This window comes from Anolis sagrei, chromosome Y (assembly GCF_037176765.1).
Source record: "Anolis sagrei isolate rAnoSag1 chromosome Y, rAnoSag1.mat, whole genome shotgun sequence".
NCBI lineage: Eukaryota > Metazoa > Chordata > Lepidosauria > Squamata > Dactyloidae > Anolis > Anolis sagrei.
Window position 1 is genome coordinate 265,245 of NC_090035.1, and position 11,217 is coordinate 276,461.

An 11,217-nucleotide genomic window follows, 5' to 3' on the forward strand; every position below is an offset into this window, starting at 1 on the left:
TGTTTATAAAGCTCTCCCAACCCTGCTATATGCCTGCGAAACGTGGACTGTCTACAGACGTCACATGCAACTCCTGGAACGATTCCATCAGCGCTGCCTCCGGAAAATTCTGCAAATCTCTTAGGAAGACAGGTGGACAAATGTCTGCATGCTGGAAGAAGCAAAGACCACCAGCATTGAAGCGATGGTCCTCCGCCACCAACTCCGCTGGACTGGCCACATTGTCCGGATGCCTGACCACCGTCTCCCAAAGCAGTTGCTCTACTCCGAACTCAAGAATGAAAAACAGAATGTTGGTGGACAGGAAAAGAGATTGAAAGATGGCCTCAAAGCCAACCTTAAAAACTCTGGCATAGACACTGAGAACTGGGAAGCCCTGGCCCTTGAGCTCTTGAGCTGGAGGTCGGCTGTGACCAGCAGTGCTGTGGAATTTGAAGAGGCACGAATGGAGGGCGAAAGAGAGAAATGTGCCAAGAGGAAGGCGCATCAAGCCAACCCCAACTGGTACCACCTTCCACCTGGAAACCGATGTCCTCACTGCAGAAGGGAGAAGATGCAGGTCAATAATCCACCTACGAACCCACCCCCAGGACACCGAACTTGGAGTACCATCATCCTCAGGCTACAAGGGATCGCCTAAGTAAGTAAGTAAGATCCCCTCTTATCTTGTGTCATTGTACAGAAGATTCAAGGAGATCACTCTTGTAGTTTTTAAAAAATGTTGTTTATAAAATCTTAGAAAATTCCCCAAAAAAATCCGTGGGTGAGTGAAATGTTCTGAAACTTGGTGGGCTCATAGCGGTTCACGTGTTCTATAATCATAACAAGTTTCATGTCGATATCTCTAACAACGAGGGAGAAAAGAGCCCATGAAGGATCCCCTCTTGTGCAATTACTAGAACGAAAAAAACCACGAAATTTCATCACTTTTGTTGCAGTAACGGAAATGTCATCATGCCCTTGCCCAGCGTGGAAATGCCCTTGCCCAGCGTGGGTCATAGAATTCCTTCAGCCGAGTTTGTACAAAGGCAGGATCCTTGTTACGGAAATGAATTAATTGAGTAGTTCTACCATCCGCACTCCCCATTTGCATTCCCAGTTGTCACTGGCGCTTTAGAAGACTCTTGATCATCTGATTCCGGACGGGCAAGAGCACGTCAAAGCTTTTTGTGGGAGCCATTCTTCCTTCTGATCTGGAAAAGTGAGGAAATCATTCGTTTCAGATCTCGGTTGCCTTTCATCTTCATTTTTTCTGGGGAGTGTGGGCAGCAAAAGCAAATTTCATCCAAACTTTCCTTCCAGAAAGCCACTGAAACAACACACAATGAATGTCTTCTGCTCCCAAATTAGATCAGGCCTCCGTCCAGACTGGACGAGGCGTCTCCTTATGTTCAGAGTTTATTCCGCCCTGTCTTTGACGTGACTTCAGATATCAAGCATCGTGCTCGTAAGTGTGGGAAGTGCATCGCATCTTTTTCCATTTTTGCATCTAACGATGAGGGTGGAAAAGCATTTCAGCGAAAGGTTAATGCCCAATTTAGCAATGATTCGTATCAAGCTGCTCAATTGAAGGAGGCGATGATGGCGCACACAGGGCAGCAGCAAAGCGTCTGACAAAGGATGGCGGGACACACACACACACAACAAACCAAGGAAGGCGAGTGGGTTGTGTCAATCTATCTCAACTTGAAACTTCTGTCTATATCTATCTATCTATCCATCCATCTATCAACTATCTATCTATCCATCTATCCATTGATCTATCCACTTAGCAATCCATCTATCATCAATATATCTATCCATCTATCCATCTATCCATCCGTTCCTCCATACAACCAACCATCTATCTATCCATCGATCTATCCACTTAGCAATCTATCTATCATCAATACATCTATCCATCTATCCATCTATCCATCTATCCATCTATCCATCCATCCATCCATCCACCCATCTATCTATCTATTTATCTATCCATCCACCCACCCAACCATCCATCCATCCATCCATTCATCTATCCATCTATCCATCGATCTATTCACTTAGCAATCCATCTATCATCAATACATCTATCCATCCATCTATCATCCATCCAACCATCTATCTATCCACCTATCCATCGATCTATCAACTTAGCAATCCATCTATGATCAATACATCTATTCATCTATCCATCCATCTCTATCCATCTATCCATCTATCCATCCATCCATCCATCCATCCATTTACCAATCCATCTATCATCTATCCATCCATCCATCCATCCATCCACCCATCCATCCATCTCTATCTATCTGTCTATCCATCTGTCCATCCACCCATCTATCATCCATTCATCCACCTACCCATCTATCCTTCTATCCATCCATCCATCCATCCAGCCATCTATATCTTTATTTAGGAAATTTCTATCTATGCTTCCTTTCTCCAGGTGGACTCAAGGCAGCTCACATCACCGTAAAATATACATCACTAGCTGTGCCCTGCCACGCGTTGCTGTGGCCTATAGTAAAACTTATCAAAGTTGAGGTAGATATCTGGACTATGATGAAAGAGAGGTCCCTACCTATTCCTTCCCCCTTTTCCTCCCCCTTTCTCTCCTTTCTTCCTTCTCTACCTCTTTCTTTCTTTCCTTCTTTCACTACTTGGTTTCATCCTTCTCTCTTTCCTTCATTCCCTCCCCCTTTCTTCCTTTGCCTTTCTTCCCTCCCTGTTTGCTTCCTTCTTTCACTTTTTATGTCCTTTTATTTCACCACCATCATAACAATAACAATAATGCAATGCATTGCCTCCGGCACCTGGCACCTCTCCCATCATTCCCCCTCAAAGGGTCTCAGAGGAACAATAGCATCATCATCATCATAATAGAAATAACAACCTTTACCCGCCACGTGTTGCTGTGGCCAATCTTCCCTCTTTCTCTTCCTCCCTCCCTCCCTCCCTCCCTCCCTCCCTCCCTCCTTCCTTCCTTCCTTCCTTCCTTCCTTCCTTCCTTCCTTCCTTCCTTCTTTCCTTCTCCTCTTCTTTCTCTATCTCTTTCCTTCCTTCCCCCTTTTTCTTTCTCTTCTGCTGTCTCTCTTCTTTCCTTCCATCTTTCCTTTTCTTTCCTTTTCTTCTTCCTCTAACTTTCCTTCCTTCCCCCTTTTTCTTTACCTCCCTTTCTCTTTCTTCCTTCTTTCCTTCCTTCCTGTCTTTCCTAGATTTTGACAGGGAGGGAAGGGGCGGGGTGGGGGTTGGAGGTGGCGTGAAGTAAAAGGAGGTAAGATTGGGGCAGGGGAGTGATGGAGCATGGGGTTGCATGTGTGTGCGCCAGCGGGGGGAGTGATGGAGCGTGGGGTTGCGTGTGTGTGTGCGGCGGCGGGGGGAGTGAGGTTGCGTGTGTGTGTGCAGTGGCGGGGGGAGTGGGGTAGCGTGTGTGTGCGCGGGCGGGGGGAGTGATGGAGTGTGGGGTTGCGTGTGTGTGTGTGGCAGCGGGGGGAGTGGGGTTGCGTGTGTGTATGCGGCGGCGGGGGGAGTGATGGAGCGTGGGGTTGCGTGTGTGTGTGCGGCAGGGGGTGTGTGTGTGTGCGGGAAGTGGCGCGGCGGGGCTTGGAGTGGGTATGGCTTCTGCAGAGGGAACGTTGGCCGGAAGGCCATGTGCGCGCGCCAGGGAACTTGCGGCTGGGCGCCAATGCGCATGCTCAGTTGTTTTGCCGTTTTGTGAGTGTGTTGTTGTGTTGTTTTTCATTTTGAGTAGATATGTTTGTACCTTGTGGGTTGTGTTATGGGCATGGGAATTTTGGTTAAGTTTCGTTGGGGGGTTTTTGAGTTTTATTTCCTCGTTGGATGCCCCTAACAAATTTATGTATATATAGATGACATAAAGCCAAAGCATAAAACAAATGACAAAAGTTGCAAGAATGCTCCAGAGCATCATCCACATTATAAACAACAAAGTTAAAAACAGTTGTATTTATTATTATAAATATAGCCACAGATGCAGGGGAAACGTCAGGAGAGAATGCTGCTGAAACATATTAGCCACACAACCTGCAAAACTCACAGCAACCAGGTGTCCCTGGCCATGAGAGCCTTCGACAACACAACGCTAAGGATATTTCCCCTTAAATGCTTGTAGTCTAAAGAGAAGTGGTCCTGTTTTGCACGAGGAGAAGAGGGGGCTCTAGGCGTGCAAGGCACCCCTTTGTTGTGAGGCTCACGGCCATTCCCCGCAGCCCATCCGCACACGAAATCTTTCTCGCTGAGTTCCAAGGTCAGGCGTTTGGAAAACGGGGCATCCAAGGCCGCCAATGACTGACACCCGCTTGAATACAAACGCCGAGAACAAAGCGCTTTTGAAGGCGGCTGGAAGTGTCAGCGCCAGATTAAAAATTAAAAGGCCCGTTGGTTCGTTTGGAGGGCGGAGAAGGCTCGTGAAAACCTGCCAGACAGACAGCCCGGGGGTCAGGAAGCGTACCCCCCCCCCATCTCCGCTCTCTCTCTCTCTGCACAACTCCATTTGCACCAACTACAGTTGTAAAGCTTTCCTCCAGAATGTATTTATCACGTCATGAAATATTTCACTGGCTGGCACGACTCTGGTGGGAAGCGATCATCGCCCTCCTTGCTTATGAAAATGCCTTGCGTGAATAATAACAAGGCTCGTGCGAGAACACCCGGCTTCCTTTGATTGCCTAATTATCGGCGAGCATCAAAACACTGCGGATTTAATTGGAGGGCTCCTTTGCCCCTTTGCGTCCAAGGAAGAATGGAACAACATCAAGATTTATGGGCGCATAAGGACCGAAGCATCCACCGCATCTCTCCACCCCAAGCAGGGCGTTGAATGCACATTACGAGGATCTAGGCAATAATGGAAAAGTGTGTTATTCCCTTTCCTATGTTTTGCTTCTTCCAGTGAGATGTCAAAGCAAATTGCAGATAATGAGAAACACTGGAGACTCGGATCAATCATTCAGCCAAGTCTTTGCCATTTCCCCATAATGGAAATCATAGAACCCTAGAACCCTAGAGTTGGAAGAGACCTCATGGGCCATCCAGTCCAACCCCATTCTGCCAAGAAGCAGGACAATCACATTCAAAGCATTCCCAGTGAGCAGTTAGATAGGAGATTTACATTACGTCAACATAGACCTTCTCAAGAGAGTTAATGAAGGTCAAGACACCTAGAATCCTAGAACACTAGAGTTGGAAGAGACCTCATGGGCCATCCAGTCCACTTCCATTCTGACAAGAAGCAGGACAATCACATTCAAAGCACCCCCAGTGAGCAGTTAGATAGGAGATTTATATTACGTCAACACAGACCTTCTCAAGTGAGTTTATGAAGGTCAAGACACCTAGAATCCTAGAACCCTAGAGTTGGAAGAGACCTCATGGGCCATCCAGTCCAACCCCATTCTTCCATGAAGAGGACAATCGCATTCAAAGCACCCCCAGTGAGCAGTTAGACAGGAGATTTACATTACGTCAACACAGACCTTCTCAAGAGAGTTTATGAAGGTCAAGACGCCTAGAATCATAGAATCCAAAAAACCCTAGAGTTGGAAGAGATCTGGTGTGCCATCCAGTCCAATTCAAAGCACTCGCAGTGAGCAGTTAGATAGGAGATTTACATTACGTCAACACAGACCTTCTCAAGAGAGTTTATGAAGGTCAAGACGCCTAGAATCATAGAATCATAGAATCATGGAATCCTAGAGTTGGAAGAGACCTCTTGGACCATCCAGTTCAATTCCATTCTGCCAAGAAGCAGGACAATCACATTCAAAGCACCCCCCGTGAGTAGTTAGATCGGAGATTTACATTACGTCAACACAGACCTTCTCAAGAGAGTTTATGAATGTCAAGACGTCTAGAATCATAGAATCCTAGAACCCTAGAGTTGGAAGAGACCTCATGGGCCATCCAGTCCAATTCTATTCTGCCAAGAAGAAGGACAATCACATTCAAAGCACCCCCAGTGAGCAGTTAGACAGGAGATTTACATTACGTCAACACAGACCTTCTCAAGAGAGTTAATGAAGGTCAAGACATCTAGAATCCTAGAACACTAGAGTTGGAAGAGACCTCATGGGCCATCCAGTCCAACCCCATTCTTCCATGAAGAGGACAATCGCATTCAAAGCACCCCCAGTGAGCAGTTAGATAGGAGATTTATATTACGACAACACAGACCTTCTCAAGAGAGTTTATGAAAGTCAAGACGTCTAGAATCCTAGAACTCTAGAGTTGGAAGAGACCTCATGGGCCATCCAGTCCAACCCCATTCTGCCAAGAAGCAGGACAATCACATTCAAAGCACCCCCAGTGAGCAGTTAGATAGGAGATTGACATTACGTCAACACAGATCTTCTCAAGAGAGTTTATGAAGGTCAAGACGCCTAAAATCCTAGAACCCTAGAGTTGGAAGAGACCTGGTGGGCCATCCAGTCCAACCCCATTCTTCCATGAAGAGGACAATCACATTCAAAGCACCCCCAGTGAGCAGTTAGATAGGAGATTTACATTATGTCAACACAGACCTTCTCAAGTGAGTTTATGAAGGTCAGGACACCTAGAATCATAGAATCCAAAAAACCCTAGAGTTGGAAGAGACCTCATGGGCCATCCAGTCCAACCCCATTCTGCCAAGGAGCAGGACAATCGCATTCAAAGCACCCCCAGTGAGCAGTTAGACAGGAGATTTACAGTTGTGTGTACAGTTGGACCATTTGAAGCTTCCAAACAGTCTTCAAAGGCTGCCCCACGTAGAGTGCATTGCAGTAGTCTATACAGGATGTAACCATGGCCTGGACCACCGTGGCCAAGTCAGACTTCCCAAGGTATGGGTGCAGCTGGCGCACAAGTTTTAATTGTGCATCAGCTGTGAAATGATGCATCAACACGTGCAAACAATTGTGTGAAGCAGGTGCAAGGAGGAAAGCGAAGATGAAGAGAGAGTGAACCTGCAGCCTTCACCACCAGGGGGCAGGCGGGTTGAACTCAAGCCCAGCCAGCCTTGAGAGATGGGACAGGAGGAAACCCACCTGGCGGATTTGCACTCAATGGACACTCCCTGGTGAGCGCTGGACACCCTTCGGGAGGGATCGTGTCGGCTCACGGTGGAGCCCGTGGATTTCCTGAAGTTGTGATTAAAGTCTAGTTGGTGCACTGAGTGCGTTGTGCAATAGCGGTGAGTCAATCTAAGAGCAAACTTACAGAACCCCTCTTGTTCGTAACTTGGGGACTGCCTGTATGTACACACACACCCACACTCACACCCACACACTCACACCCACACACACACACACACACTACACACCCACACCCACACACTCACACACACACACACCCACACACTCACACTCACACACTCACACCCACACACTCACACACTCACACACACACACACATTCACACACCCACACACTCACATACACACACTCACATACACACACTTACTCACACTCACTCACACATACACATATTCACACACACACACTCACACACCCCCACACACTCACACCCACACACTCATAGAATCATAGAATCATAGAATCAAAGAGTTGGAAGAGACCTCATGGGCCATCCAGTCCAACCCCCTGCCAAGAAGCAGGAATATTGCATTCAAATCACCCCTGACAGATGGCCATCCAGCCTCTGTTTAAAAGCTTCCAAGGAAGGAGCCTCCACCACACTCCGGGGCAGAGAGTTCCACTGCTGAACGGCTCTCACAGTCAGGAAGTTCTTCCTCATGTTCAGATGGAATCTCCTCTCTTGTAGTTTGAAGCCATTCTTCCATCACGTCCTAGTCTCCAAGGAAGCAGAAAACAAGCTTGCTCCCTCCTCCCTGTGGCTTCCTCTCACATATTTCTACATGGCTATCATATCTCCTCTCAGCCTTCTCTTCTTCAGGCTAAACATGCCCAGTTCCCTAAGCCGCTCCTCATAGGGCTTGTTCTCCAGACCCTTGATCATTTTAGTCGCCCTCCTCTGGACACATTCCAGCTTGTCAATATCTCTCTTGAATTGTGGCGCCCAGAATTGGACACAATATTCCAGGTGTGGTCTAACCAAAGCAGAATAGAGGGGTAGCATTACTTCCTTAGATCTAGACACTATGCTCCTCTTGATGCAGGCCAAAATCCCATTGGCTTTTTTTGCCGCCACGTCACATTGTTGGCTCATGTTTAACTTGTTGTCCACGAGGACTCCAAGATCTTTTTCACACGTACTGCTCTCGAGCCAGGCGTCCCCCATTCTGTATCTTTGCATTTCGTTTTTTCTGCCAAAGTGGAGTATCTTGCATTTGTCACTGTTGAACTTCATTTTGTTAGTTTTGGCCCATCTCTCTAATCTGTCAAGATCGTTTTGAATTCTGCTCCTGTCCTCTGGACTATTGGCTATCCCTCCCAATTTGGTGTCGTCTGCAAACTTGATGATCATGCCTTCTAGCCCTTCATCTAAGTCATTAATAAAGATGTTGAACAGGACCGGGCCCAGGACGGAACCCTGCGGCACTCCACTTGTCACTTCTTTCCAAGATGAAGAGGAAGCATTAGTGAGCACTCTCTGTGTTCGTCCACTTAACCAATTCCAGATCCACCTCACCGTAGTTTTGCCTAGCCCACATTGGACTAGTTTCCTTGCCAGAAGGTCATGGGGGACCTTGTCAAAGAAGGCCTTACTGAAATCCAGGTACGCTACATCCACGGCATTCCCCGCATCTACCCAGCTTGTAACTCTATCGAAGAAAGAGATCAGATTAGTCTGACATGACTTGTTTTTGATAAATCCATGTTGACTCTTAGCGATGACTGCATTTGTTTCTAAGTGTTTGCAGACCACTTCCTTAACAATCTTTTCCAGAATCTTGCCCGGTATCGACGTGAGGCTGACCGGACGGTAGTTGTTTGGGTCATCCTTTTTTCCCTTCTTGAAGATTGGGACCACATTGGCCCTCCTCCAATCTGCTGGAACTTCTCCCGTTCTCCAAGAACTCTCAAAGATGGTTGCCAATGGTTCCGAAATGACTTCCGCTAGTTCCTTCAATACTCTGGGGTGTAGTTGATCTGGCCCTGGGGACTTGAACTCATTAAGAGCGGCCAGGTATTCCTGAACGACTTCTTTCTCTCTCTCACACACACACACACACTCACACCCACACACTCACACCCACACACTCACACACACCCACACATTCACACACACACACTCACACACACACACACTCACATACACACACACACTCACACACACACACACACACATATTCACACACACACACTCACACACACACTCACACCCACACCCACACACTCACACCCCCCCACACACACACATGACTGGAACTAAAGAAATGTCCCTGTTCCAAGCTACATATAAACCAAACCTAAGAAAAAACATACAGAAACTCTCTTGGGTTGTTGTAGGCTTTTTTGAGCTATATGGCCATGTTCTAGTGGCATTCTCTCCTGACATTTCGCCTGCATCTATGGCAAGCATCCTCAGAGGGAGTGAGGTCTGTTGGAACTAGGAAAATTGGGTTTATATATCTGTGGAACGACCAGGGTGGGACAAAAGACTCTTGTCTGTTGGAGCTGGGTGGGAATGTTTCAACTGACCACCTTCATTAGCATTTGATGGCAAAACAACAGCGAGGAAACAATCAGGGACAGCGAATCACCTCTCAACAAAGGATTGCCCCAGGCACTAACAAGCCACACCAAACAACTGCCAGGCCATCCCATGACCAACAGGAAATACTCAAGGCCATCCAGTCCAACTCCCTTCATCAGGGCAAGAAAATGTAATCAAAGCCCTCCTGACAAAGAGCCATCCAGCCATAGATAGAGATAGATATGATTCACACACAGAGAGATATAGTTTCATAGATTTGAACACTGACAAAGAAACAACAAGAAATACTGTTCACCCACAAGCATCAAGACATGACATAGATTAGAAACCAACACTTTCTCATTACTTTATTTTCCAGATTAACAAGCTGGGCCACAGCAACGCCTGGCAGGGGACGGCTAGTAATACAATACAATACAATACAATACAATACAATAATCTATATAAATAAAAATGTAACGTTCGTTTGTGGGATTATCAGAACTCAAAAACCACTGGACAAATTGACACCAAATTTGGACACAAGACACCTAACAACCCAATGTATGTCCTTCACTCAAAAAATTGATTTTGTCCTTTGGGAGTTGTCGTTGCTGGGATTTGTAGTTCACCTACAATCACAGAGCATTCTGAATCCCACCAACGATGGAATTGAACCAAAGTTGGCACACAGTTCTCCCATGACCAACAGAAAATACTGGAAGGGTTTGGTGGGCAGTGCCCTTTGGTTTTGGAGTTGTAGTTCACCTCCATCCAAAGATCACTGTGGACTCAAACAATGATGGATCTGGACCAAACTTGGCATGAATATTCCATATGCCCAAATATGAACACAGATGGTGTTTGGAGGAAATAGACCTTGACATTTGGGAGTTGTAGTTGCTGGGATTTATAGTTTACCTACAATCAAAGAGCATTCTGAACCCCAGCAACGATGAACTTGAACCAAACTTGACACACAAAACTCCCAATGACCAACAGAAAATACTGGAAGGGTTTGATGGGCATAGGACTTGAGTTTTGGAGTTGTAGTTCACCTACATCCAGAGATCACTGTGGACTCAAACAATGATGGATCTGGACCAAACTCTACACGAATACTCAATAGGCCCAAATGTGAACACTGATGGAGATTGGGGTAAATAGAATCTTGAGATCTGTGAGTTGTAGTTGCTGGGATTTGTAGTTCACGTACAATCACAGAGCATTCTGAACCTCACCAATGATAGAATTGGGCCAGACCTCCCACACAGAACCCCCATTTGGGCCACCGCAATGCGTGGCAGGGGACGGCTAGTAAAGGTAAAGGTAAAGGTAAAGGTATTCCCCTGACATTAAGTCTAATCACGACTGACTCTGGGAGGATGGTGCTCATCTCCATTTCTATGCTGAAGAGCCAGCGTTGTCCGTAGACACCTCCAAGGTCATGTGGCCAGCATGACCGCATGGAGCGCCGTTACCTTCCTGCCGGAGCGGTACCTATTGATCTACTCACATTTGCATGTTTTCGAACTGCTAGGTTAGCAGAAGCTAGGGCTGACAGCGGAAGCTCACGCCACTCCCCAGAATCAAACCTGCGACCTTTTGGTCAACAAG